Source organism: Carlito syrichta, unplaced genomic scaffold, assembly GCF_000164805.1.
Source record: "Carlito syrichta isolate Samal-C Ts95f unplaced genomic scaffold, Tarsius_syrichta-2.0.1 Scaffold287805, whole genome shotgun sequence".
Taxonomy (NCBI): domain Eukaryota; kingdom Metazoa; phylum Chordata; class Mammalia; order Primates; family Tarsiidae; genus Carlito; species Carlito syrichta.
In genome coordinates this window covers 600963-605870 of record NW_007231901.1, presented here as the reverse complement: position 1 = coordinate 605870, position 4908 = coordinate 600963, and the positions used below count along the sequence as shown (strand labels likewise).

The following is a 4908-nucleotide window of genomic DNA, read 5'->3' as shown; positions in this document are numbered from 1 at the left end:
GTCTCTGTATCTCTTCTCTTTTTATAAGGACTTGAGTTATATTGGATTAGGGGCCATATAACCCTATTTTAACCTAACTAATTATATTTGCGATGACCTAATTTCAACATATCTTTTTTTGTGGGGGATATAATTCAACCCACACCACCCCATTGTGATGGTAGCCTACTGTTAGGCTAACCTCTGTGTTCTTTCACTGCCCTCTGTTGGTCATTTCAGCTCTCCTGGCATCTTCCTAACTAGTTCCCCGAATTAAATTCCTTCCATGGAACTCTTTGGGCGGGGCTTTATTTTTCTGACTAGACCCTGCTGGGTACACTGATAGAGGAGAGGCACCTCCTTATTTGTTTTTCATATTCCTGTTCTTGCCTTGTGAGGCTTGGTTTAAAGCACAACGGAAGATAGTGTCTAACCCTCCCCACTAGCTGAAGAATTAGAGCAGGTGGCTCCCCCAAACTGAGCAGCCAAAGGACATGCCCTCACTTCAGAAAAATCCTTGAACATACTGAGATACACGGTGAGGAAATATTCATGAATAAGCTTTAAAAAATATTGCTCTTCCAGTCCCAGGTGCTGCAGGAGCTGTGGGTTACCGTGCAGACATGGCCAAGCCCAAGAAACATACCACACACAGCCAGTCCCAAAAATGGCACAGACATGGCATCCAGAAATCCCGATCACAAAGATACGAGTCTCTTAAGGGGGTGGATCCCAAGTTCCTGAGAAACATGCACTTTGCCGAGAAGCACAACAAGAAGGGCCCGAAGAAGATGCAAGCCAACCACGCCAAGGCCATGAGCACACATGCTGAGGCTGTCAAGGCCCTCGTAAAGCCCAAGGAGGTTAAGCCCAAGATCCCAAAGGGCCCTAGCCGCAAGCTGACTCGACTTGCATACATGGCCCACTCCAAGCTTGGGAAGCGTATTCGTGCCCGTATTGCCAAAGGCCAAGGATCAAACTGAGGCCCTGGCCGCAGCTTCACCTGCAACTCCAGCTTCAGTTCCAGCTCCTGCTCTGGCTCCCAAAGGCGCCCAGACTTCCACAAAAGCTCCAGAGTCGAGGCCCCTGTCTGCCAATGTGAGGACAGAAGATTTGATTTGATTCCCAGGTTGGCTGGTGTCCTCCTGTGCTATTTGTACAAATAAACCTGAGGCAGGATTTGTTAAAAATAAAAAATAAAATAGGTAAGACATCAGCTCCAGAACACAAGAGTGTGTAACAGATGCCAATTGTTTGGCCTCATCCGTCTGAGAATTATAACCAGCCAAAAGAGCAACTTGGAATATTGCTAATTTCGTTGGTCTCCATGACATCTCCTGCATACCATTGTTTCTCAAGGAATTGCTGTTATTTTCATTTGGTGAAAACCTGTCTTTCCTCACAGTGAAAGTTCATGCCTGTGAAAGATGGAGCCACAGAAGTAGAAATCGCCTATGCTGCCACAGGACAGCTGTGGCCTAGGAACACTGAAATTATCTTGTCTTTCTGTTCATTTGCTGTAGGCATGGGAGAGATGCCCTCTCTCTACGTCTACTGGGTTGACTTGGCTCCCTGAAGACCTCGACTAGGTGCCATCTGTGGAGGCATTTTGTTTATTTTGTGCTATAGAATGAATCTCGGGGTGCGTGGAACGTGACATGAAAGTGATTGACCAATAGGATATAAAATCTTCCAAAAATAATGAAGGCAGAAACTTTCTCTTTCTCAGGCTGGCCCGCTATGATACCAAAGTCAGAGCACAGAAAAAAGGGTTCCAGTTTTCTAATCACTGACATCCAAAGATAGGGCCAAATGTATAATCAGATTCATTCATTCATTAAGTTGATCAACTGCTCATTCATTCATTTATACATGCAGCAATAGTTACTCAGTGTCTGTTTTATGACAGGCCTGATTCTAGATAATGGGACTACAAGGTTTGACAATTAAGTTCACAAACTCATCCTAGAAAAAGTGCTCCATACCTCATTACTGAATATCACTATAGTTACTTTCTAGGTACTCCCCTTGGGAAGCTATACACCGACGCCACCACCTAGTCCACCTGTCAAAGCAATTTTAGAACTTTTTTCTGGAATGGCCATCAGAGCTGTTGTTGTAAGAATGTCAGCGTTTGAACTAGCGCGATGAACAAACATTAAATTTCGTGTTAAACTTGGTAAGAGTGGAAGTGAAATCAGGGACATGTTCGTCCAAGTTTATGGGGATAACGCCATCAAGAAAACAGCATCATATAAATGTATTAAGCATTTTTCTGAGTATCACTGATGAGGAGAGGTCAGGGTGGCTAGTAACAGAACAGAGCTGATGAAAACATTGCAAAAATCCATCAAGTTCTGTGTCAAAACCGTCGGCTGACTGTGAGAAACACAGCAGACCAAATACACATCAATAGAGAAATAGGAAAATCTTAACTGAAAATATTGGCATGAGAAAGGTGTATATAAAAATGGTCCCGAAGGAACTCTTGCATCACAACAATGCACCAGCTCACACAGGACTGTCTGTGAGGGAGTTTTAGCCAGTAAACAAAGAACTGTAATTGGAACACTCTCCCTACTTGCCTGATCTGGCCCCCTATGACTTTTCTTTACTGGAAGATAAAGGAAATATTGAAAGGAAGACATTGTTGCCAGGCACAGTGGCTCAAGCCTGTAATCCCAGCATTTTAGGAGGCCAAAGTGAGAGGATTGCTTGAGCTCACAGGTTCGAGATCAGCCTGGGCAACTTACTGAAACCTCATCTCTACAATAAATTAAAAAATAAGCTGGGAGTGGTAGTGCATATCTGTAATTTCAGCTACTTGGAAGACTGAGGTGGAAAGATTGCCTGAGCCCAGCAGGTCAAGGCTGTGGTGACCGTGAGCATGCCATTGCACGCCAGCCAGGGCAAAAAAAGAAAAAGGAAAGAAGACATTTTGATGACATCAAGGGTAATGCAACAGTGACTGACGGCCATTCCAGAAAGAGTTCCGAAATTGCTTTGACGGGCGGACGAGGTGCTGGCTTCAGTGCGTAGCTTCCCAAGGGGAGTACTTGGAAGGTGACCATAGTGAGACTCAACAGTGTGGCACTTTTTCTAGAACGAGTTCATGAACTTAATTGTCAGGGCTTGTATATAGTAGAAAATAAGAAAGTCAGGTTTTTTGGATCTCAAAAAGCTTAAACTCTAGTTAAAGAAAGACTTTCTTTTGAAAGACAGTGAGCAATTGAGCAAGAAAATAACAGTGAGCGACAGGGCTTTAATAAAATTAAAACAGGTAATGTGATAAAGGGAGCTTGAGTGGTTGAGTGGTCGATTGGGTTGATTGCCTCCTTGCTTTCTATTTGAACGGGGGCAAGCTTCTTAAGATGGGATTGAATGATAAAGGAGAGCCAGCCTTGCAAAAACCCGAGGAAAGGACATGTCAGGCAGAGAAAACATGAAGTGTAAATTCTAGAAAGGAAGGCGATGGAAGAACACAAGAGGCCTGGGCATCAGAGTCTATTGAACAGAGGTACATGAAAGGAAATGCAGTCAGAGGTAAGCAGGTCAGGCATATAGGGTCTTGTTGGAGTTTTTGTTTGGTCATCAATGGGAAATTTTTGGAGGGTTTTTAATGCATGGAAGATAAATTATTTCATCTTCTATGTGAGTAGAATAGACTTCAGGGAGGAAAGAGGGAAACCAAAGAGACCGGAGAATAGTCCGGTGAGAGATGGTCCCTGGATCTGGGGTGGGAGCCATGGCAATGGAGAGGTGTGGACAAATGCAGGAGACATTTTGGAAGTAGGATTCACAAGACGTAGCAATAACCTGGGTGATGGGGTGTGGGAGAAAGACTTTAGAATGACCCCGTTTATTTTCATCTCCTAATATGTATACTCTTGTGAAACACCTGCTCTGAATATGGGTGAGGCCTGTGACTTGTGTCTCACCAACAGAGCATGGAAACGATGAGATGGCACTTCTGTGGCTGCAACCCATAAGATCGCAAATTCGGTCTTTCTAGCAGACTCTTTACTACCTCTCACCTTTGATGGCTTTGATGGTGTAAGCAGCCATGTGGAGAGGCCCTTGTGGCAAGTAACAGCATCTGGCCAAAGCCAGCAAGGAGCAGAGGCCCTCAGTCCAAAAAGCCACAGGGAGCTGAATCTTGCCAATAACCCCCAGTCGAGCCTCAGATGAGACCCCAGCCTGGACAACAGCATGACTGCAGCCTGTGAGAGATGGTGAGGGCAGGGGAAACGGTGCTTGCATTTCTGACCCACAGAAACTCTGAGATCAGAGGTGTGTTTCATTAATCATCAGAGAAATACAAATCAAAACCACAAGGAGGTACCATCTCACACCGCTTAGGATGGCTATCATTAAAAAGAAAAAAAAAAAACAGATGTTTGTGAGTATGTGAATAAAAGGTAACATTTCTGTACTGTTAGTGGCAATGCAAACTAGCTCAACCTTTATGGAAAGCAGTGTGGCATTTGCTCAAAGAACTAAACACTGAGCTACCATATTCCCCAGTAATCCCACTTCTGGGAATATACCCCGAGGAACATAAGTCACTCTACCAAAAAGACATCTGCACAGTATGTTTATTGCAGCACTCTTCACAATAGCAAAAACCATGGAACCAACCCTGATGCCCATGGACAAGTGGACTAGGAAAATAAAATGTGGTATAAAGAACAAAATCATGTCCTTTGCAGAAACATGGGTGCAGCTGGAGATCCTCATTCTAACAGAACTACCATCGAAACAAAAGCCTGTATACCGCATGTTCTCACTCATAAGTGGGCCCTAAACGTTGGACACGTGAGCACAAAGGTGGGAAAACAAATACGAGGAGGAAAGGAGGAAGAGAGGGAAGGGGTTATGATACGGGGTACGCAACTACTGATTTGGTACCACATCCACTACCAGGAAGCA

At 44.3% G+C, this 4908-nt stretch overlaps 1 pseudogene across 1 annotated transcript; it reads left to right on the top strand.

Moving 5' to 3' along the window:
- Window positions 1–602: 602 nt before the first annotated feature.
- Window positions 603–1101, top strand: LOC110595203 (annotated as a pseudogene). The gene has a single exon (XR_002481660.1). The product of XR_002481660.1 is annotated as a 60S ribosomal protein L29-like (transcript).
- Window positions 1102–4908: the final 3807 nt, after the last annotated feature.